This window comes from Ooceraea biroi, chromosome 8 (assembly GCF_003672135.1).
Source record: "Ooceraea biroi isolate clonal line C1 chromosome 8, Obir_v5.4, whole genome shotgun sequence".
In the NCBI taxonomy this organism is placed as follows: domain Eukaryota; kingdom Metazoa; phylum Arthropoda; class Insecta; order Hymenoptera; family Formicidae; genus Ooceraea; species Ooceraea biroi.
In genome coordinates this window covers 12,352,611-12,377,650 of record NC_039513.1, presented here as the reverse complement: position 1 = coordinate 12,377,650, position 25,040 = coordinate 12,352,611, and the positions used below count along the sequence as shown (strand labels likewise).

The 25,040-nt window shown below is 48.7% G+C and overlaps 1 protein-coding gene and 1 long non-coding RNA gene across 5 annotated transcripts in view; both read left to right on the top strand.

Moving 5' to 3' along the window:
* LOC109610784 overlaps positions 1–4,766 on the top strand; it is a 28,523-nt gene extending 23,757 nt beyond the window's left edge. Inside the window, exon 2 of the long non-coding RNA XR_002193060.2 lies at positions 3,524–4,766. This is a non-coding gene — a long non-coding RNA (uncharacterized LOC109610784). The remainder of the gene's footprint in view (positions 1–3,523) is intronic.
* Positions 1–25,040, top strand: part of LOC105276363 (cysteine-rich motor neuron 1 protein) — a 263,409-nt gene that overhangs the window by 96,273 nt on the left and 142,096 nt on the right. The gene's annotated exons all lie outside the window — the stretch shown is intronic.

The window sequence follows — 25,040 nt, the reverse complement described above, 5'->3', positions numbered from 1 at the left end:
AATGGATGCCACCGCCGTCTCCGCACACGGAAACGTTTCTTGCATAAAACACATATCCGCGGCACGTTCCCGCGGATATAGCGGTGCGTTTACTAAATAATGAGCTATCCGTGTGAGTTCATCCGCCGAGTGCTGTCGATTTAACTGCGGTACTGAATGAACGATGAGGCACTGGATATAGATGAAAGGCTGGATAGAACGGGCCTTCTCTCTCTCTCTCCGCGTCGTTTTTCTTTCCCGCAAATTTCACGAGGGTACAAAACGGATCACTTTTTTCATTCATTCATTCCCTTTATCGGAATGAACGCGAGGCGCGTGCACGTGCCTTTTATTCTCCCGGGACGCGAACAAGCCGCGATTCATTTGCATCGCGATTCGGCGCACCGCTCGGCGGCTCGCCCGTTGATTGATGATCGCGCGTGATGGTACATCTGCTCGCGCACTTACAGGTGTCCGTGCAGCAGCAGGTCGCTTTAGAAGAGTACCACTCTGGGTGGAACAGCCGTGTCTCGTCGATGTGTGTCATCTGGCTGACACGGGCTCGCCCACGCGCGCACGTCGTTCCGCCGAATTAGCACGTGGGACATTAATTTTTTTTCGGTTGACGCGGAGACAGCCGCGCCGAATGCGTCTCTATCGCGCGCGTAAAATAAATCGCCGGACGAGAGAGAGGAAGAAAGTCACTGCTGACGCTAATGCGATTTAATTGCTCGGCAGAAGCAGTCCTCCTCCGTCCGTCTCGAAGAATTACTGCTCGCATGGCATCTCGCGATCGTTGCCTGGCTATAAAATAAATACCCAAATGCGGTGAAACTCGCGACAAAATCCGTCAACGCGCGTTTAATGAACGTTAATGCGGCGCGAGTGCTTTCACCGCGCATCCAACGTCGTCTCGCCGCGCGCGCGGAAAGGATTTCGCTTCTCTTCGTCGACGAGGTGAGCCGACCGTAGCACTGCAGCAATGTGATGGTGAATAATTTGGCTGTCCCTTTACGGGGATCCCGCCTTTATGCACCACAGGATTCATACGGGATTCGCGCGACCCGATTTCAGGTGTTCACGCGATAAAGTGTCATGCTCGCAGAAAGGGAGAGGTGCACCTGAATCACGAGGCGGACGCGCTTACTCGACTGGCGCCGCGTATCGTTACGCGCGATAGGGCACGTTTAAAGAGAGTTATAAAGATAAACTGCAGATATAAAGGTAGAGAGGGAGGCAAGTTCCCTCTTGCTCTCTTTCCCTCTCTTCCTCTTTTTCTATCTCGTGCGCGTTTATTTCCGTCACGGAGACGCAGGCGGAAGAGGACCCACCGTTAATGCGACAAAGAAAATCCGTCTTAGATTCCGCGGCCGATTGCGACTCGGCTCCTGCGAGATAACGTTATACGCTAACGTCGGCCGTGTAATTACGATGATTTATCGATTGGCGTACGGGCCATTCGTATAACGCGAGTCGGCCGCGACGTGCGGGATGTCCCGTATTAATCATAGAACACAAAAGCTCCTACGGCAACTTGGCGAAAGAGTTTACCCGAAGCGCTACGGGCGACTGGATGGCGGAACTCGTCCGTAACTTTGTTTTACCCCGGCTCGAATCGCTGGCACGGCGAAAAGACGAGTTTCTGCGTTCCCGCGGCGATATTTTTGCGATTCTCTCGCGCGAGTGCACGTTACGCGCGTTTCCACGGGATCACGTATGTTACATACATACGTGTTCGCGAAATCAGTACTCAATTCGAAGATTAAATCGTACACTTATTGTTAGTGAAAAGCGGGTTATATTGTGTTTTAATTGGCGTGTATGTTCGAGCAGAAACAATACAGGTATCTTTCGCTCGATTTGTGGTAAATTCGAATAATAAATAATTCAAATAATAAACTAAAAGCCGAGCCTGTTTATTTCTCTAGTTTTCACCGAAATAATCCAGTTCAGTTATCCATCAAATACAGAGTGTTAAAGTTGTTAAAACTGTGGACTATAAAACGTAAATTAAATTCGTGCTTCGCGACGAAGTGCGTTCACGATTAGCGATTCCCTGCTCCCTTTCCAAATAATTCGATCGCGTCGTTGCTTCACGTCGGCGAGCTTTTCGAGAGCGTGTATAGATATTAATTACATTAATAATATATAAACGTGCAATAAACAAGCACGCATGCACATACCCGGGGTAGTATCGATCGCTTGAAATTCATGCCGGTTAACTGGAAAATTACCGGGAATGCCTATTAACGCGGCAGGGAGCGTGAGACGACCACTCTGCCGTAAAACGCGCAAAAAGAGTGCCTGCAAAATGTGCAACAAAGTTCACCGGTGGACGAGCTCGCAAATTTCACGGAATAATTCATTACTTTCACCGCGTGGCTAACCGTGAACGGCTTACGTTAATTTTTTCGTCGTCGCAGTGTCAGCGGCGCGCATGCAGCGCGAAATCCGCGTCGCGATCGTGGACGCGCTGGGGATTTTCGACGGTGAAAAGAAAAGAAAGAAAAAATAGAGGGAGAGAAGAGAGCACCCCGTAATAGCATATTTCGCGGATTACTCGCGCGAGCAGACGCGGAATTTCCGCGCGAGGATGGCCGGGACGGAGTTTCCAATGGCGAGCCGTTATACGACCCGCCTTTCGTCACGATCGCGTGGATTAAATCGAGTCCGTGTGCGGTCTGTTCGCCGTCGTAATAAAACGGTCCCCGGGCCCGGCAGGCCTCGGCCTAGGCAGGCCCACCGCTTGCTCTCGCCTTGCGATGAATTGCAGAAACTGTATTCGATCGTCGTGCACGAACGCGACGTCCATAAAAGGACCGATCCTTCACCTCTGGCCGGCCGCTCGGTTACGTGAAGAGCACTCGAAGAGTTCTACGTGGAGTTCAACGCCGCGTCGATCGCGAGGAGACCGATAGCGAAATACGTATACGGTAACATCGTTATTCGGTGTTTCTTGTAGCGAGCTATTTCTTGATCTTCACCGATTACTGAAGTTTTCGCGCACGTAAGAGGCCGAGGAACGATTCTCCCGTAAATACTTGCGTAACGCTATTAGAGAGGCGATCGTTTGTCCCGTCTGATTTAGGAAAAGCCTCGAGTCTGGTTTCTCGTACGAAGGCAATATTTTACGTGAGGCAGAATCAGAAAATAGCTACGCGTAGCGTATAGATTCCAAAGTAGATTCCGAGGTAGCGTTCTGATGGTTCCAATCAAGGATCGTGAGATCGATACCCTCCTGGAGATGAGTATCCAGGCGTGATGAATAGCGCTCGCGCGTTTTGATTGAACACTTCGTGATCATGGATAGGAAGGAAGCACGTAACGCGTCTCTCTCTCCCTCTTTCTCTATCTCTCTCTTGAATTTCGCGGCGGTACGGTAGTTCTCGATTTCAAGACAGCGATAGCGGGACTCGGGGGAGCTCGGAAGGGTTGTCTAATCGGGCTTCTGCAACCTTGTAACTCAGGCACCGGCAATATCGACGCCCACGTTAAGGTACTCGGTGGCGCGTCCATTTATTAGACCGTGCTCGAACTTTGTTAGGCAACAACAACAACAACGTTGGAACCAAGCAGAGGAGCAGCCGGTCGCGCGACGGCGGGTAGAAGAGGTAGAAGAGGAGGACCAGCGAGAGCAGGAGTAAAAGAGGAGGACACGGACGAGCGAGCGAGGAAGACCGGCGGTGAATTCCGGCTGTGTCGAACAGAATTACTGGCTACCGAGTATCTTAATTGCCAGCGGAGCGAACGGCGCCGCGCGCGATAATTTCGTTCGTTAAGGCCTCCCCTTGGAGCCCGCCCTCTCGGAACGAGAAGAACATCCTTTAATTCCTGCGGGGAGCGACCTGGAGTGGCGCATCGCGCCTCGTTTCATCCCGGGAACAATACCGTGGTACCACGAGCCTTAATCACCCCTGAAAACAGTTAATATATACCGCGAGCCGTCTCGGCCCGAGTTCCGATTGTTCGCACGACAAAGAGTCCCTCCTCTCGAACGGGCCTCGCGGATCTCTGCCGATCGCGAGTGCCTAACGAACCGAGAGTAACGTCGACGATTATCGGCGAGCTGTCGGTGTCGCGACAAACGAGGTCTCGACAGCGGTGGGTCATTAATGCTGGTCTCGCTCGCTCGCGAGACGCATAATTATCCACGAGGTGTCTCGCATTGTTAAGCGATAGCGGAGGAAGGTTGCTTCTTTTTCGCACGAGCTTCTGAAAGGAGCAACCGTTACCTCGTGCCGCCTCCTCGCATACACTGGTGGGCGGTATTGCGGTCCATCTGCGAGATCTTGATCTGGATGCTGCTCGTCAGTGGGCTTGCGAACGAGCCTGCGGTCGTTCCTCGTAATTTGCTACTGAAAGAGGAAGCAAAGGAAAACGAGGAAAGAAAGGGGAACGAAAAGGAAAGTTGCAGCGTACCGTCGCGTCGAAGATTTCTACAAAGTTGTCCATAAAGAGGAAAAGTGCCATCGATCGCGAACACGTGAACCTGCCGACCACAAGCTCGCATAATCCACGTTGCGGCTCGTAACGACGCCACGGACGCCACGAGTACACGTCGTATCGATTGTGTCTGCGCTTTTGTCCTATGTTCTTATGTTTTTCATCGTCGCGACAGTGTCGTAACGTCGCCTGTGTCAAAGAGGGAAGAAGCGGGAGGAACCGACGAGCGAGAAAAGAACAAGGCAGCTTTGCCTTCGCGCCGGTGCGAAAGAGCGCTAAATACCAAGACACCATCGTCGTGGCGATGGAGGTTTATTGAGAAACGTGCGAGAGAGAAAAAAAAATAGAGAAAGAAAGAGAGAGAAGGCCATACTCTCTGCCTCGAGACACCGGTTATGACGTGACGAGAAGAAAAGTTGTTTGGTGAATGCATGTGTATGTGTTGCGTGCGCGCGTGATCCCGACCGAGGAAGACACCATGAGGTCGTTAGGAGTAATGGTTCTGCTGCTCTTCTGCTGCATCATCGGTAAGTCGATCATTCCGTTGTTTATTGGCGATCGATCAGCCGATCGTATCTTATCACGCGCAACAACGACGAGCTGTCGTCTGCTGCGAGCAGCGTGTTGACTTTTTGCTCGTCGCGATGAGTGGATGATCGGTTGCGCCTCCTCGTCTATTATCGCGAGATTAATTGAATCGATTATCCGAACGAAACGTTAGTTCTGGAAACTGTTGGCGCAAAAAAAGAACGTAGAAAATACGGAGACCTGCGGGGATCCTTTTCTCGACGTGATTGTGAAATACGCGATCGCGCCGTATCTCGAATTAGAATGAGGATTGCTCGAAAGCGCCTCCATACTTTCGAAACTATCAAGAATTCATAGAATTCTCAAGCGGTCGTCTCCCGTGCATTGTATTCGAAAACGCGTGACCTTTGTTGCTCGGCGGACCATTCGCGAATAAATTAAAATAGGTATCGCACGCTGTACGCACGTTTCTTACGACGATGCGGCATGTTTTTCACGTGCGCAACGGTAAGATTAATTGCACGCTCGCAGTGCATCGCGACCGCAAGTGCTTTTTAAAAAATTAACCCGTGATTTATGTGCTACGCTCTGTCGATCTCCCATGAAGTGTCACAATGCTTTTATACGGCTTTTTTTCTCCGTCACCGTCGTGAAATCGCACAAGTTTTTCCATCGTCGAGAGAATCCGCCGTTTCTCGGATGAATTTTGAAGGATTCATCTGGACGCCAAGCGCGTCTTCGACAAGATTGTTAATTTCAGAAACTGCGAGTTTCTTTACGGCCGATAATCTGTTCGCGATATCGTCGTTCGTAAACGCGACATTAGAACACGTACCTTCATCTGCCGCGTACGAGTACGTCGTATAATCAGTATTACTTGCACGCTCCGCTCGGTTCGTGATTATGTCAGTTACGGCGGCCGTTACTTGGCTTTACGAGCATAACTCCCTCGACGATACTGCGAGATATAACTCAGAAAGCATCGCGCACTTCGGACTTCATTGCGCTTACGTTTACGTTGTCGACCGATTTCGGCTTTATTAAATCGAGCTGCTCGACGCGCTTATCCTTGAGTTGTTGCGCGAGAACTTAATTCGCTTTTTCACGATTGGAAAGCGCACGCAATATCGCGCGGTCAAGCAATATTGCGACAAACGTCAATCCGCATTGCGACAAACGTCGAAAGAGAAATCTGATGTAATTGAGCAGAGTGACAAGTCTCGTTTTTTCAAGAAAAGAAAAAATAAGTAATTGTAGAATGTGGAGAACGGATCGTGCGTTGAAGATGACGCTTGTCTCTGTACTCGCCCGGCGACGTTACCGTCTTCGTGCATTGTCGGACGATTCAATAAGATAAAAAGGAAGAGAAAAATGGAGGAAGCAAAAAGTAACGCCGATCACAACCGGCTGGTTCGCCCTTTGAGCATGAAGAAGGACCGTGTGGGGTTTCGAAACGGTAAACCATGCGAGTACATCGCTAATTAACCGCGCGAAGCATGCGAAGTCTTCTTTCTTTCTTTCTCTCTCTCTCTCTTCCTTTTTAGTCTTATTACTTGCGTGCATTTATATATATGTACATATTATATATAGTATATACACACAAGTATATCTCTCGTGCCGAGCGCGTCGACTACGGCATCGAACGCATCGATGACTGGTTCTCGTGTCGAGGCGAGAGCGGAGGAAAGAAGAAGGGAGAAAAAAAAGGGAGAGCACTAAAAAGCGTCTTTTGGCAAGCGTGCCTCTCGCAGGCGAGCGTTATTTCGCCGTTCTTTGAGGCGCGAGGGCGCAACGCCTTTCTGCATTTGCTTAAAAGGAAAGTTTCCGTCGAGAGAAATACGTTAGCTCTTCGACTCGTTAAATACGGCCAAGGTCTGCAAGCGCGGAGAGACGTCCGGATTTTTTACCTTCTTTCAATATCGAGCGGGTACATGCGAAGAAGAGGAGAAAAAAAAGAAAACGTGTATTCCAGTAAGGCAGGTGATTTCATTTTAGTATGCATCTCCGTATTTTGTTTTCCTTTTCTTTTTCAATGGACCGCTGCGAAGAACGCAACTGCGAAAGGACGTAAATTATTATTAATAATATTAATACAAGACTATAGTATATTTTATAATAATTTTCTTCACATATTCCATATTCATATACCTACACACTTCTCACGTTACGTTGATAATCCAGCGCGCTTCACCTTTGCCCGAAACTCCTTCCCTCTTTCGTCTCGCCGCGCCGGTGGCATTCGCACTCGCCCGGTGTCATTTCGCGCAGTAGTCTGGAATTAACATGCTAACACTAATACCGACTCGTGCAGTTCTTTTGTCCACGATTCCAACGCAGGTTCGCGTTCGTCCATGAAAAACGTCGGCCAAGCTGAGACGAGGTGTTTGTTCTTCGTGAACGGGATCGGGAACAAAGTCCTCGGGTGTACGATGACGTACGTTACTCGCGCGCGATTCGATAACGCCGCGAGCGAGCGGGGACCGGTCGCTCCTCGGATTTCGCTTTCGTTCGCAGAAGCTCCGTTGGAGATGGAAACGAGAGATCGCGCTGCAGAAAACGCTGAGACGCGTGGAGACGTGTTTAATCGCGGCAGGGAGGAAGAGGAGGGACGGTGGGATGCCTCGAATCTCGAAGGAATTCTCTACCGTGTTGTAAACAGCGATGTAGGTTGCGACGGAGTTCCCTCGGCGCCAGCCGACATTTCGCTCCTCGATATGTCGAATTAAGCGCACTTGCACATTTGCCGCCTCGGCGGAGTCGGAGCCGGCGAGCGAAAGCCAGATTTACCCGCGACACTGGGCTCCTGATGATCGTTATGAAGGAATTATCGTGCGATAACGCGCTCGGGATGGACCGAAATCAGCAACAGCGTTCCCGTTTTTCCGTTTCTGTATTTCACATCGTGCGATTCGTTCGTTTTCATTTTGGACGATTGAGCCGTGATTCAAGTGGATGAGTCGCATAGTAAAGAGTGAATAAATAACGCTTGATTTTGCGAACGAAACGTTACAACCGAGCGCGACACATCGCCCTCGCATTTTCTCCCGTTTCCTCGCTTGCCGAGGTCTTTATTAGGTGTATGCACACAGATAACAGCGCGGGAAAGTAATGCGTGAGATGCGCTGAAACAACATAACGAAACGCGAGGATAATCCAGGGTAATGTATGCATAAACGCCGGAATAACATGTAAATTACGAGGTACGGAACGCTCGGCGTGGTTTGGCGTCTTGGCGCGTCGAGCGAAATTGAAGGCATCGCTGCGTGCATCGCTAAATGTTAGATATGTCTGATAAGTACTGCTCGGTCTTATTAAGCTTCGCGAAATCTCAGCAAATGCTAAACGCGGGATTATCCCCGTTGCGGCCTGCGAACGGGCCGAATCTCGCGGGATATCTCCGGATTACAGCATCGCGAATCGACGTGTTGTTTGTCGTTTCGTCTGTCCAGTCCGTTTAGTCGTAATAACGAGATAAAAAGTTCGCAGCATCTCCGCTATCACGACAGTACTACCAGTTTCGCGTAATCACTTCACGCACAGAGAGTCTCTTCTTATTAAAATGAGATGTTATTGTTCGTGCGTTATCGCGCACGTCGCTGTTAAAAAGACCCGATGATCGCGCGCCATTTATTCGTGTCGCCACGACGTGGTCCAGCGCGGTCGCCAGAAAACAGATCCGAGAGCAGAGAATCCGGATCGGCAGTCGGCGACTTACATAGCGTGTGTGTGTGTGTGTGTGTGTCATAATTCAAGCGCGGGGCGAAACTTTCGCGGCGCGTCCGTGTACGGATAGCCCGTGTCGGGGCCGTGAATCAATTTATGATGAGAATAAAAGGATATCGCGCGGCAGGAGGTGGTACCAAGAAGGGAGAAGAGGGAAGAAAGAAGAATGGACACGGGTGATGGCGGGTGCAGAAACGTGCCGAGTGCTTGCTCGCGATCCGCTTCTCGAGAGGCGCGCCGAAACTTTCTCGGGTGAAGAATACGGCGTCCCCCGCGGGGAGGAGGCGGGGACGTGGCTCATGAGAAATCGCGCAAAATCGCATGAGAAGAAAAGTTCGATCGCTGTTTCGCGCGACGGAAGGAATCTCGTCGCTGATCCCCGCGTGAGTTCCGTTTCGCGCGGCGCGGCGAGAAAAAATCGCGGAATTCTTTCTTGTCGTCCCTCGTGCATCTTTCTTTTTCTCCCTCTTTCTTTCTCTTTTTCTCTTGCTCTTACGAAGGATTTACAGATGCGAGTGCCTCGCACGAGTCCGAGACCGCCTGCACTTTGTTAAGATAATTGCGTTAACGAGATATCGGATAAAACATCTATTTCGCGCGACTTGGAAGCGCGAAAATAACGGTGAGGTAAAGTTTTATGTGTCACCCCGGGATATTTTTATTTCCGCTCACGTATTTCTGCTTGCCGAAATTGGCCTTCGCTCGCTCAACTCTGATTTAATAGACTCTGCTGAAAATTGAGGTACATTAAAAGTCTCTATTTATATCGCGATATGTTTTACACAAACGGAGTCAACAAACGGATTTCAATTCGCTGCGAACAATCAGCATCGATAAATAAGAAGTGATGTTAATGGATCGCAAATCACGTCACGCGGAAACCAAAGCTGCACCCACAGAAAAGATTTCTGGACTTAATGCTATTACTTTTTAATCTATCATAAAATAAGATCGCTATAGCGACAATCATATTTATTATTGAAAAGAAGCATATTTTAATCTTGAATAGAAAATTCGAAAATCTACATTAAAATAATCTTGGTGCTATCTCATTAATTTTCTCAGAAGGATTTAGATAAAAATTTGTAGCAAGTTCAAAATATTCTTGATTTAAGAATATTGTGAGATCCAAAAGACATCTTATTCTATTCTTGTAAGAGAATTTGTAGAATCTGCACAAAACGGCCAATATTTATGTGTTGCAATCGAAAATCGGGAAAGTGTTTCTGTTATTTACAATGAATAAGTGCAATACTCTACAAGAAATATTAAAAGATATGGAAATGTCTTATCTCGAATCTTATTTCTCAAGTAAGTATATTGTATATACTTACTTACATTTCCATATCTTTTAATATTTCTTGTAGAGTATTGCACTTATTCATTGTAAATCTTTCCCGATTTTCGATTGCAACACATAAATATTGGCCATTTTATCCGAATAAAGGACGCAGAAGCGCCGAGTCGACGAGCGACTGTGAGAAAATGATGCGTCGACATCGACAAAGCCTACTATAAAGTGGCGCTAATATCAAATTATTCTACATACAAGAATATATAGGCATAAATTTGTATATGTTACTCTTGTCTCGAGACAGTAAGACAATCTTATTTAATTCGAGAGAGAAGAATAGAAATTACTGATTAAAATTAAAAATTGTTTTATTTTCATATTTTTTATACTTGTAATACGATTAAATTAGTCAAGAATATTTTTCGTCTTGTTATCAGAAATCCTTTTTGAGGATGTGGTGTCTCTGATGAGATCACGCGCTGCTCGCGCAAACTCCGCGCTAGACAAGCATAAATTGCTATTATTTCACATGCACATTCGAAATACGTGCCGCTTAATACCTGCAGCTATGCGCGACACACGTTCTTAATAATGTATCACGCAATAAGGTCGCGGGGGAGGCGAAGCGTGGGAGTTTACGGTCGTACATCCAAGTTGGCAGTTGCTCTTATTGTCAAGTATGATACGGTAATTAGCGGATAAGCGCGAATCGGATTAATGCACGTCGCGTTTGTACAATGGCGAATCTTGCTCGAACTCGGTATCTTAATAGCTTCGAGTGTCAGGCGCGGCATTAGCGTGAAGTTTCGCGTAGCCGGAGTGCATGCTGCCGCATTATGTTTGCGGGGCCGTTTAATTGTCGTGCTCTCGTGTTTCTCCGTTCGTGTCGCGCGCTGCAAAATAAAGCGCCGCGAGCGAGCGGATATGTACGCGCGCGCGATTGATCGAACGCACTCGCGGCACGACGTATGCATAAAACATCGCGATGCGATCGCGATAATACAATGACGCGTGTAATTGACTCGGAATTGCACACCTATTTGTCGCGCAAATGTTTTTCCGATAATTATTTCTCCCTCTTCGTTTTTCTCTCTCTCTCTCTTTCTCTCATTATTATTTTCTGTTGCATGGTTGCTACGGTGTGCTGATTGTTTTACGCATTCTTTAATGGGATAAAATAATCGCAACGCGCCCGGCGAGTGACTCGGCTCCACAAACGACGCGGCGTTTTGTAAATCACGCTGCAGAATGTGTTGTCGTTAAAATTGACGAGTGTACACGCGCTCGGTGCGTTTACTGGCGATGTATACACGTGTATGTGCACCCCATAGGTGTATGTGCGTACACAATATGCGTTTCGCGGGTCGTGCGAGCTACCGCTTAAAGCTACCGGAAAAACTTGACAAACAATAGGCGGCGTTTCAAACTCGTTTACGTCGGACGACGCGACGTTTTAATAACCCGTTCCAAACGCGTGACGGTGTTTTATATATTCAAGTCCGGTGGCTCCGGGCACGCGGGGGGGCTCGAGACGTGAGTAGAAACACCGTTTAAATCTTGTCGAACATCGCTAGGTGTGCAATTATAGTCTGAATGGATATCGCGAGAATGCTAATGCGCACCACCATCGATCGTGGTAACTGCTGTTATGGCAATCGTCAGTCTTCCCTTGCTGTCCTTTGCAGGAAAGTAAAGATGAATTTTATTCTCGCTGCATTCCGCGCCGTCTGCAACGGAAGCCGTAAAAAATGAGTGATTCAACGTCGGAAATCCCTGAAACGCGACGCGAGTTTCGGCTTTGCTGGTTGGTCCCCGCGTAAGAATGTACGTGAGCGTCACTCGCCGACTTGTAAACGCAGAGGAACGTATCAGACAAGAATTTTTATCACAAATAGCGATGTTGATAGTCTATTCTCCGAGAATTCGTATCCGGGAATTTGATTCAAGCGCGTTCGCCAAAAATGCGCTCATCCCTGCCGCTTAATTATCTCCCATCGATCGTAACGGAAACGGCGAACGATGGTTTCTCGACGGTTTTACAATGTTCGGCATGCGTGCCGGAATCTCCGATGAAATGCATCCTCGATTTTTAAACATCAGCTACGTCGAGAGCACCGCGTTCAGCCGATCGCGCTCGATCGTGGCGGTGCATTTGCAATTCCGCGGGAGGCTCGTGACCGGCGTTTATCGTGCTTGAAAAAGAGCAAGCGGGGGAGGGAAAAAAGGGGAAAAACCGGGTTTCTCGGTCTCTCTGATCTCCGAATGCGCGCGTTAAACGGGAGCGCGTGAGCGTGCCCGTATAAAACGCAATTGAGTAACTCAATCAGCGTTAAATCGTCGAACACGCGCGCACACAAAAGCGGCGAGTATCTCTTAATTAAGCGGCCATAAAAATTGTCGACGCGCTGCGCTACAGATTTCAGCCGAGCGGGCATCGCGCTCACGCGGATTACGTAACGCTCGGGGTCTGGTATCACGTACGGTGCATTTAAACGCTCGGCTTCACTCCCATCTCTCTCGTCATGCACGCCTTTAAATTCCCGCGACGCCGTTCGCTTCATTATCGGCTTTGCGGTTACGTGGATTCGGGATCGATCGCGCTCCGCGCGATGGGAATACACGATCGCGTTATGAAATCTCTCAAAAAGACACGCGTGCCAGATAGATCAAACTTTGCCTCGACTCGTTGCCGACATCTCTTCCATTGACGGTATCGAGTTGCCGTTTGAAATCCACGCACGATAAATAAATGAAATCATCTTCGCGATTACATCATTTCCGGTGTATCCAGCTTATGAATTTGATAGAAACTCGTCATTTGCACGTAACTTCCAATTCTCAATCGATTCAGCTGTCATAAAGTAGTCCGATCGAGTTGTGGATGTTTAACGGTAATGCCACAATATTATTGCACAGTCGGAACGGCCAATATAGTCCGTGGTCGAGTCTTCATCCCTCAAAGGGTTCTCTCTCCACCGCGGTTGGAGGACGCAAACGATAGTTCGAATTAGTTTCTGGTCTGGAGAATCGTGTGCATTACGCAACGTACGAGCATCCGCGAGAAATGTGGAATCCGCAGATGCTTCTAATTATCGGAATCCGTGTCATCAGATGACACGATTAGGCATGACTGGAGGATAGAGCCCGGGGGAGGCTGCATTTAATTCTCGTTCAGGCGTTCGGCGCCGCAGAAGGTCGTTTGTGAAAACGTCTTCCGCCGGTGGATGTCACGCCGCCGCACGTTTAATGTACATTTAAACGTACATCAGCAGGCACAGCCATTAAATCTGACCTGCTTGTTAGCATGCCGGCGCAGCCGTTGCATCGCGCGACGCCTCCGCGTCGCGACGCTCGCTCACGTAAGCTCGCCTGCCGTGCCGCGAAAATCGTTTAGCAGTCTTTTACGAGTGCATAAATGTGAATACGTAACTCGCCAGAGTCGGCGTTCGCCATCGCGCGCAGCAGCAGCTCGCCTCGACTGCAAAGCGCGATTTCGATAGGCATCTTTTCTAAATATACAGCTACCGGCTTTACCTCAATGCGCTTTTCAGCTGCGAACGTTCTTCCGACGGGGGTATCGACCCCGCGAGGTAATGACGTACGAGATATTTCGAACATCTCGCCGGAATCTCGCTCGGCCGTAGCTGCGACGTGTGAAAATCCAAAGTTAAAAGTTTGTATTTATTAGGAGTGTGATTTAGTTTTGAGGGTTTTGCAACAGATGGCTGTAGTGTCAGTTTGTTCCAATAGCTATTTCCGATAACTGTTGTTTCTTACAGTCTTGACATTATCCATGACATTTAGTAGCATTATAGCAATAGATGCAATAACAGTCGTGTTTATATCATCGTAAAAATGCAACTTCCGAAACAGCATTTTCGACATGCGTTGCTTTTGTTTTTTAATCAAAAGAAAACTGCGGCTGATGGTTATAGAATTCTTGTGGAAACGTATGGTGATTCTGCCCCATCAATTAAGACGTGTGAATGCTGGTTTAGACGCTTTAAAAGTGGTGATACTGATGTGAAGGACAAAGAACGCTCGGGACAACCATGAAAGCTTGAAATCCAACACAATTCACTTCAGAACTTGCCAGAGCATTAAATGTTGATCGTACAACAGTTACCAAACATTTACATGAAATGGAAAAAATTCAGAAAGAAGGGAAATGGGTTCGACATCAATTATCGGAAAGTGCCATTGCGAACCGGTTGAACATTTGCATTTCGTTGATCGCCAGGCAAAAAAAGAAGAGTCTTTTGTCTCGGATTGTTACTGGGGATGAAAAGTGGATCTATTTTGATAATCCGAAACGCAGAAAATCATGGGTGGATCCAGGCGAACCATCAACATCCACTCCGAGACGCAATATTCACGGTTCAAAAGTAATGCTCTGTATTTGGTGGGATAGTGTACTATGAGCTGTTAAATCCGCACGAGACTGTCACGGCTGATCGTTATCGACACCAATTGTACAAGTTGAAGCAAGCATTGGACCAAAAACGACCACCAATTGCGAGTAAACGACGGAAAGTGATTCTTCTTCGTGACAACGCTCGACCTCACGTTGCGTTATCAGTGAAAGAAACACTATTAGAGCTTGAATGGGAAGTCTTACCGCATCCCGCGTATTCTCCGGACATTGCTCCATGCGATTATTATTTGTTCCGGTGGATGCAACACGCTTTAGAGGATACACACTTTGATAATTTGGAAGAAGTGCGAAAATTCGTCGACGAATGGATCAACTGAAAAGAAGAGTGATTTTATCGTGGTGGAATCCATCTCTTGCCGGAAAAGATGGGAAAAAGTTATAGAAAACGAAGGAAAATATTTTGATTAAGGTATTCATTCATTATCATATTTAAATACATGCGTTTTTGAGCAAAAAAAACCCTCAAAACTAAATCACACCCCTAATAATTATGATATAATTTAATTTAATATAAATAAATTTCCATGAACTCGCGAAATCAGAATTTCCCGTGAACTATACAGAAAATACCGAGGTTCTCGTGAGAAGTTTCTTTCGATACACAAAACGTGAGAGAGCCGAGGGAAGATCGCGTAACGATGTGCAAGCTTTATGAGGAACAGAGCGGCACTGAAAGCCTTGGGAGTACTCGCTGACATTTTAATGACCAGTCGCTTTCGCAAAGAGGCCAATCGCGAATCGGCGAAACGGTGATCGATTGGTCAACCGCTCACGCTCGCGGTCGACTTGCGATGGCTGGTTTACACATCGCCAGTAGCGGAGGGTTAAATTTCTGCAACGTACTGCAACACAAGGTATACGCAACGATGCGGTTACTCGCGCTGCCGTTATTGCGGCCGTGGTTTTACAGGCGAGTTATACGATTTTCCCGACGATTCTCGGTCCCCGTCCTCGAAGAAGTTAGCCACAGGCAATCGCGCGCTTTGAAGCCGCCTTTCTCCCACGTACAATACCCACATTCGCGACCCGGAAACTTCGCAGGTGAATATAGGCGCGTGTGGGTAGGCGGGTGTGCATGTACCTACGACGATTCACGGGACGACGTCGGTTTTATTGCGAGCAGTCGGCGGAAGATAAAGGACCGTCGTTGGACGGAAATGCGGAAAGTTTCGTGATGTCAAGCTGCGCGACGCCGCACCGCGCCGTTATATTCACGCGAGCGCAATTGGACGGTCGTCGTTACACTGACTTTCTGAAACAACATTGTTCCTGCAACGCGATAAAATTGTCTGACCGAGCTCGAATCAACCATATAATTTCCGGTCTGCCTCACGGTGCGTCAAAAGTGAAACCAAGAAATCTTCAAGACTCCGCGAATCCCGGCAGAGAGCGACGTGATATCTGGTTTACATTCTTTGATAGCTATTGTGTAATATCGGTCGCTACTAGTAGCGCCGGAAATAATATTGTGACATGTTATCTCGCGACGAAATTTTCTTTCGAAATTCTTCACATCGATACAAGAACAATACCGTAATAAATGTCGCGTGCAAGTCCGTCGTAAGTCGTCCTGTACGTACGTTGCGAGATAGTTTTATATTTGCATCGTGTTGAAATTCGTGACGCGAAAAAAACGCGCGGCTGCGAAAAGTGCACTCGCGCGTCGGTTTCAGCGTAAATGTCTGTATCGCGTAATTAATTCCGTCGCTGATTAAATATGCCGTTAAAGGCCGGGCGTCGAGAGCGAGTGGACCGCGCGTTCGCGTACGGAGTATCCCGTTTTGCATACGGCAAACAGAACCGATAATCCCGCAAATCGCTGCGGGCGGCGCCTGGACGACGATCAAGTAAATGGACTTTTAATCCGCGCGCTCGGTGTCCCTTATATTATTTATCGTCAACAATGTAATTTCGCGCGTCGCGCGGCTCAATTAACTCTCTGTTTGCGGAATCGTGCAGGATTCGGGATACCGGGATATCCGGTAAATTTGCGTGCGCGCGTTAATCCCCGGATGAGTATCGTCCGCGCGTTTTGCGATTTCTGCCCGATGAGAATTTCGCGTTTGCGAGCGCATCATGCGCACGTCGAGTATCATCAGCCGATCGATCGCACGTGGAGACGGTGGTATTCGCCTGCCTGGCCTCTGCCAGAGGTCGGAAGGGAGGGAAGGCAAAAGGGGAATCCCGTTTAGAATTCGCTCGACGAGTGCATTCCCCGCCATCGTCGTTAACACCTGCGGTCTTGATCAAGCATCGCGGTCGCATGCGTCGCACGCCGTTAGAATCGCGTTGCCGATCTCGCGCTAGAAAGGAAGCGAAAGTGAAACGCCCGCCGGCTCTTCAAACACGCTTCAAACACACCGTCTTCCTCGTGCTAGCTAGACTGCCAGCTAGGGAAACTCGTCGTTATGCCATCGCGATCCTCACGGAATGCGGACGACGCGGAATGCGAACGCCACGACGTCAACTATGCGACGTCGTTTTTCAGGTTCCACGTCCCTTTCAGCGGCGCGAGTTGGAACTTGATTGCCGCGGTTCGGCGAGGGTTTCTACGAGCGGAGCGGGCAATCTTACCCTCCACATCATATGCACTGCGAGTTTCAGAAAAAAAAAAAAAAAACAGACACGTTCTTGTCTCATGATCGTCTCTTTCTATCTGTACATTCTTTGAGAGTAGGTATATTAGATGAAAATTGTTGAAATTTTATATACATGTGCTCAATATGCATGCTGTATGCGATAAAGAAAACCTGTTACAGAGTGAAAGGCTCTTCAAATCAGTCCGCGTTGATTGATTTATCGCTCGGGTCGACACGGAGTTAATTATGTTTTAATAACTCTTATGCATTACTTATGCTATCTGTATTTTAGCCCTCATCGATCCGCGTCCGAGCGTCTTCTTATTCTCGGAGCGGCAGTCTTATAAATAAACGCGCAGCTCCGATATCCCGTTCGTTACGTTTGTGTTCGGTTAATTTACGCTTTATGCAACTGCGAGCCCGCGCTCGAACGGGATCAGCAGCGCGGGAGATGAAAGTTGGCGCATTTCTGGTTCATTAAAATACTTGATTACTCCTTGCGGCCCGGCGTGACGTTTATTAAATTTTTAATTGATAGCCGGGGCAACGAACGAACGAACGGACGGACGGACGGATGGACAGACGAGCGAACGCGAACGAGGTGCACCACTTAGCGTGGTTCCTTTATATCCGGAACGAAAGGTCAATCTTGAGATGCATTCAAACGCGCTTTCTCGGCACGAATAATAAGCCGCGCCGGCCTTTTGCGGCGTGGAGCGCTTTTCAATTCCAAAAGGTCGAGTCGTCGTCGTCATCTCATTCTATGCGTCAATCACGTTCGATGGAAAGTATTTTCGACGTAATATATATCGCGATTAATTAACCGCGGCAAACCTCCGTTCCTCACCCTTTCTGGGATCAGGGTTTAATTTCCATGAAGATGAAACGCTAACAATAAGCGGCGAAACTCGACCGGAGCGACGTGATAATAATTAGGTTATGGAAACAGTTTTTCGTGGGGGCCGGACATCCCCGTTGTTCCGTCGCGAAAAATCTGCGAAATTGTTCCGGACGCGATCGAATCGCGCCGGCAGAGAAACATTCGTTATCTCGCGTCCCGATGACACGGCATTTTTATCCCCGCGATGCACGACGCACGTATAGATGCGCCGCACAAAGCCACGTACGAGGCATTTGCATTTGACTGCGCGTCTGCGACGTATTCGACTGCATAAATGCAATATTCCGTGCGTATCGTCGCGTTTACGTCGGCCACGGATTTCTACGTTAGACGAGCACAATCCCGGAATCAGACCGCCGCGCTTGCGGCGCGGAACGATACGTGGATTTCGGCGCGCGGTATCTCCCCGAATGTGCCCGTCGGAAGAATGTTATCCGTTAATATCAAATATTAACGAATATCCGCTCAGGTTTCCAGGCGTAACGAGACGCGGATAGGAGAAAGGATTTCGCGCAGGCACGGCTCAGTTAATGTCGCGACGCCGAGGGCTTAACTGCTAATTAGGCCAGGAGCTTAAAATCTGATTATCGCGCTGTTGTTGATGAAGTAATCTACGCGTTGCTCTCGAGGATGATGCGCTCGCGCAGTCACGAAAATATCGAGAACCTAATCCCCTGTCCCTCCGTCGGTACGATTAAAACGTAATTGTCAAGGCATCAAAGGCAACGGTACCTGCGCGCGCTGCTATTGTCGCGTATGTAAATTGACTCGACTGCACGTCGTAGAACAAGAGCTCGGATAAGCACACGGAGCCCTCAATAGATTCAGGGCATTACTGTATTATTAATCCAGTCCTGCGAAATACAGCTCGGTTTCTCCACAAGCAAACCGAGATTCGTTCGTTAGCGACGAGCGAGCAAACTCGCGCGGTCTCGCGCGAAGAAACGCGGCGTGGAAAGTGTTAAGTCTCGTTAAGTCCAGTCTCGCTGTAACGGCAGGGCCTTCTCTGCAAGCGCCGAGAAGCGCGATTTTGACACGAAAGTATTAGACACTCATCAAAGCCTGATTACGTGCGCGTAGCAAAGGCGGAAGCGTGCACGCGCGCGTGCGACGTAAGCTCTTCTCGTAGGCGCGATTCTCTCGAGCGGGAGTCTCTCGGATCTCCACACGAACCTCAGCCTTGACACCTGATTCTCCCGCGGACACCGTGCCGTCAGTCACGTTGAAGCGATCCATCATGTGAATGTACAGGCGTAACGGGCGTGAGGAGTAGCTTCAACTGATCCGACCGGAGGATACCCGCGATCCAAGTTACAACTCCAGCCCGAACGCCACTTGAACGTTCACCAGGAAGCGCACGGGACGGAGGAGCACCGTTCTGTCGACTCGCGTTGTCTCTCGTTTCTTCGTTCTACGTGCTACAGGATTCTCGCGATATTAAAACGCGCGCTATATCCTCACGCGAGACCGCGTTTAATAATAGCTCGGAAAAAGACCGCCCGCACTTTGATGGTACTCTGGTGTCGATCAAACGCCTTGCGGGTGCATCGTTAAGCATCACGTATCTCGCTGTATATACCGTGTGAATACGTGATACCTGACGATATCCGGTTAGACGAGAGGCAGAGAGACTGCTTCAAGTGTTCTCCAAGTCGAGGTGGTCTGAGGGAGATACGGGGGGAGAACGAAAGTTTTCGCCGGTTAAGGAAGAGCCTCGCCTCGGAGGCGAGAAGGATGTGTGGGATAAAAGACGGCGGGCAAAAAGAGCCGGATAGTCGAGAGTAGAGACTTAACGACCGAACGGACCGATAGGCGCTACCGGCTGCCATTTCGGGCGAGAATTGGTTTCTCGTCGAGTCTCTCAGGCGAGGCCGATAGCATCTCGGCGCACGGAGATCATCTCCACTTGTCATCTTCGTCACCGGTCCGTCCGCTTTTTCTGCCTCCGTATCCATTACCATTAATCGACAGCGCTCGCCTGTCAATCCGCTAACGGTCCCGCGCGACAGACAGATATCTGTGTAGATAGGATCTACGCGTGATCTTCTGTACGTTGCCAGCAGTGAGATTGCGATTCGATGCATAGAATAAAAGCGCCGCGAGGCAGCGGAATTCTGAAAAAGTAACGTACGTTCACCCCTTTGCGTGTATCGTAATGTACGACGCGAACGGGAAAGGAGGAGGGAGGGAGAGGAGCGGCTTTATTAATATTTATAGCGAGAGGAATCTATAGACCGCGTGTATGTATGTACCTGTGTTTTATCACTTGCTTGACGCTCCTCCGTGCAAAATGCATCGCGGCGCATTTGTACCACGTCGCTCACCAACGTATCATTTGCTACCCGCCCGTTCGCCGAGCTAAAGGTTAATACCGACCGATTTATCGTGCTAAGTAAACGTCACGGTGCACTACCGTGTCGTACGAAGATAGATGCACGAAAGCGACTTATTTAACAGTAAACGCGCTGCGATCGCGCGTGCAAGTTGCACGGCCCGGATCGACGAGAGCATCGGCATTTAAGGAGCGCGTTCGCGACAAGAACGCGTCGAGAAGGGGCTAAGTAAAAGGCCAGAAAAAAAATGAAATAGCAGATGGAAAAAGAGAAAGAGGGAGAAGCAAACGAGATAAATCGGAGGCAGACTTAACGAGCGGGGAAGGTCGATCCGTCTCTCCGTTACGACAGTCGTTCCCTCGCCGATGCGGATCGGACGTACCGGTCTTCTCGTATGTCTCTCGTTCTATCGAAATGGACACGTCCGACACAATGGAGATATCATCTCTCGTCTTTCCGTCTTTCTCCCTCTGGCGACTGACGCCAGTCAGTCAACGGGATCCACGATCAGTAAATTCGCGCGCGCAACAAACTGCCTCCCGAGTCTCCGATTCGAGTGTCGCGATAAAGCTGACCTTCCCGGCCTCCCTCAGGATCCCCCGACGTTTGCTCTTCCTCTCTTTCTCTCTCTGTCTCTGTCCTTCTTATCACGGAGGGCATCCAGCATCATCCCTCTTGTTCCTCGTTTGTCGTCCTCTCCCCGCGCCCTCCCTCCTGGTCACTCCGTCTGCTATCGACATTTCGCGCACAACCGCCCTGACACTTTTGGGCCATATCGCTTATCCGTTGTTCGGTCGATTCTCGACGTTTCTGCTGTTTAAATCTGACATTCAGCGTAATCGCGTGGCGTGACGATTATGCCTTGTGCATCGCTCAGTGAATGATTCAGCTCTTCCGGAAGAACGCACGTTCGATAGAAAAGAAGTATCGATAATGTGGAGCATGCTGGAATATTCTGTACTCATTTATTTTGTCATTGAAACAACATATTAATATTCCTACGCACACAGATTTCCGATCGTGCTTTTCTGACTGAGCAGTCAGCTGACTGATGTCAGCGTTACTCGTTCGCTCGTCGTGACCGTGCACTTATTGCACGCGCCTTTCACCTTGCGATCGCGTTACACGTTTCGGGATCTCATCTCACTGCATGAGAAAGGTACCAAAGACTGGACGTTTCGGTGTTACGAGCACTTAACGGACTCGGAGAAACGCGACAGGCACGTCTCTCGGTCCCGCGCATTTAGCTCGCGGTTGGAAACCTCTCGGACAGCCGCCCGGGTCGTCCTCGTCTCTCTTTCTTCTCTCTCCAGTTTCTCCTGGTATGTCTACTTCCCGTACCTGGTTTCCTCGACGACCTCGACTCTCGACAGTACCGTCCATTTCGCTCCGTGCGTTCGCGTTCACTATTCGATCGACCTTTTGTCGGCGTGGAAGCGCGCGAGAAAACGACAACGACGACGACGACGTTGTCGTCGGTTCTCCCGCGTGAATAGAGATACTATACGGTACCACGGCAAGAGGTACGAGGGGGTTTTCGAGGTCAGGCGACGGAACGCGTATTGAATATCGCGGAAGCGAGGCGGAGGAATGCCGATGGCAGCCCAGTATCTATCTGCCGCGCTATTGCGACCGCGGATGCTGCCTGCCGTTGAAAACGGAATATCGTCGATCCTTGTTCTCCGGTCTCCCCTCGGTCAGAATCCCGAGTACCTCGGGGTAGGTACTGCGAGGGATAATCGCGAGCGAGTGAGAGAACGCGCGCGAGGAATCGAAAGCGCGCCGAAATTCCAGCGTGGAAACTCCACCCCTCGTGGGCTTCCCTTCGTCTCTCTTGATTGCTATCCTTTGACAATCCTTTGTGCATTGCATTACCGACGAGCTTAACGTTCGGTTTGCAGTCTGTGCATGTACGCGCGCGCGCGCGTGCGTGAGATCGTTGTTATTGGATATTGTAATATGTACCGAAGATGATTTAGAAACGCACGTCGGAGCACACGAACTTTGCCCGCTGACTGATATCTACATCCGGCATTCGATTGCGCATTTATCACACGATATAATCAAAGATGTGACGTTAGAAAAATATCGTGGACCTATCCCATTCTCCTCCAGCCGGTGCTTCGAAAGGCCGCGCAATGATTTATCGCGCGCGTATGAATATCAGCGTGACGCGGCGAAACGTTGGCCGGCGAGCGCGGACCATCGGCACGAGAAAAATTACATTTTCGCGCGGCCACGCCCGACTGAAATTTCGCTTATTCGCGGGCACAATATTAATTCGATCATGGTGCAACACCGTAACAGAGAAGAAACATTGGACGTAATTTAATAATTATCGAGTTATGATGTTAATCAAACCGAGCCGCAGCTTTTTTGCCGCGGCCACTGTCGATGCGTCATTTTAATCGCGCAGTGGCCGCTCGTAGCGATCCAGTGTTACGTAATGTCTAGCCTCGCGAATCCAATCTGTGCAATGCAACGCCTGCAAACAACAAACTAAGCATATATCTCGATCGACGATTAACTCTGACGAGCGGTTGCGCAACGTGCGCGTGTTTGTTTAATCAAGTTACCGTGTATGACAGAATTGCGCTAATGGCGGTAATTACAAGCGTAAGAAATTGCCCATCGACGCCTTTTTTTCGCCTTCATGCAAACCTGTAATCGGGAAATGCAATGTAAACACTGCGCGGAAATTACATGGCAATTGCAACTACACGCGTGTGTCATTACGCGCTCAAAGGTAGATCGTTCCGATCAATCTCTACCGCCGCTCGGAAGCGATTGCTCGTTGGAAATCAAACGTCCGGTAACATGGCGCGTATACCATCATCTGTCCAAGGACCGAATCAAATTGATAAAGTAAGTGCGCATCCCTGCCTCCTGTCGGATCCGCGTTTAATCTGCGCGTAAATCGCTTGCAATCGCGCGGATCGCTGCGTCTCGATCCGTACGGATTCCTCCGAACGGTCGAGCCGCGCCGGGTTGATTTTTCCGCATCCCTCCGCCGTAAAACAAACGGACATTAGCCGACGTCGGCGACACGCGATATCTCTCGGCCGAAATGGCGAAAATGTGTCGTGAACCGGCCAGCCAACCCTCGGCAACTGCGCGGAGTTCTGTTCGCGCGTGTGCCATCTCACATATATGTACATACACTCGCACACGCATACGCGCGGGTCCATGTTTTGCCACGTATCCGCTTTACATACACGATAAATGCAATTTCGGAGACGTACTCTTCCATTTCCGCCATGGTCGCGGCCGGTCGTGATGGACTTCTAAACGTCGACGAACGCGGCGCACACGAGTCGCCCGCAGCTCGACGAAACCCGTTATTTTTTATTATGCAATTACGCGACATGGTCGTGCGTATATTCTCACACCGAAAGTGTCTCCCGATGACGCGCTCGCTCATTTGCAGCGGGTTTGATATTAAGCTCTGTTTATTCTTGGTAACACGAAGAAAGTAAAATCGCATGGTAATTATGGATTAAGGAGGTTTTATTATTGGGTCATTAAGTATGAAACTTTACAAATAGAACATAAACTTTTGCATTTTTTGGCACATGGACATGATTTATTTTCAATCGAAGTATGCGCCCATGTTATCTACACACTTCTGCCATTTTAGTGGGAGTTGGTCTATGCCTCTACTATAGAAGTCAGGAGTACGGGAATCGATGAAGTCGCGGAAGGCTGTTTCGACTGCCTGTTGAGAATTGAAGAATTTTCCCACCAAGAAGTTGTCCAAATTCCGGAAGAAGTGGTAGTCGGTAGGTGATAGATCTGGTGAATATGGTGGATGACGGAGAGTTTCCAATTCCAACTCCCGTAGCTTTGCCACGGTCAGTCGTGCAGTGTGCGATCGAGCATTATCATGCAACAGGATTGGCATTGACCGATTGACCAATTTCGGTTGTTTAATAGCAAATTGTTGCATCATTTCGTCCAGTTGCTTGCAATATACTTCAGCCGTTATCGATGTACCAGGTTTCATAAAGTTGTAGTAGATAACACCTGACCACCAAACAGTCACCATAAGCCTCTTCTGTGTAATGTTGGGTTTCGCGTGATGTCTCGGTGGTTCATCAGCGTTCAACCACTGATGTGAGCGTTTACGATTGTCGTAGAGTATCCACTTTTCATCGCAGGTCACAATTCGATTCAAAAAAGATCCATTTTTGTGACGGGAAAGCAAAGAAAGGGAAGCCTCTAGACGTTGCGCCTGCTGCGCATCGGTCAATTCGTGCGGGACCCATTTGTCCAACTTCTTTATCTAATTGCAGCTAAATGAACCAATATGGTGGGTATGGAAACATTGAATATCGATGCCAATTCACGTGTACTTTGAGATGGATCGGACTCTACTACGGCTCTCAAGCGATCATTATCTACCTTCGTCTTTGGTCTTCCACGTGGCTCATTAGCGAGGCTGAAATCTCCATCTCTGAAGTTTTTGAACCAATTGCCCACCGTTGCTTTAGTAGTTGAACCTTCACCAAATACAGCGTTAATATTACGAGCTGTCTCCGACACTGTGGTTCCACGGCGGAACTCATATTCATAAATCACACGAATTTTGGACTTTTCCATAGTTCTATAAAAAAGAATCCACCAATAAAACTAATGAAGATATTTGAACAAACAAATATGACATTTGAAGAGCGAACATACATCTATCACACTAACCTAACCTGATACTGACGTCTGGCGCCAAATTTGAGATAACAAATGTTAAAGATGGCGCTTTTACATTTGTAAAGTTTCATACTTAATGACCCAATAGATTCATTATGCATTTATTTATACACAGATGCAT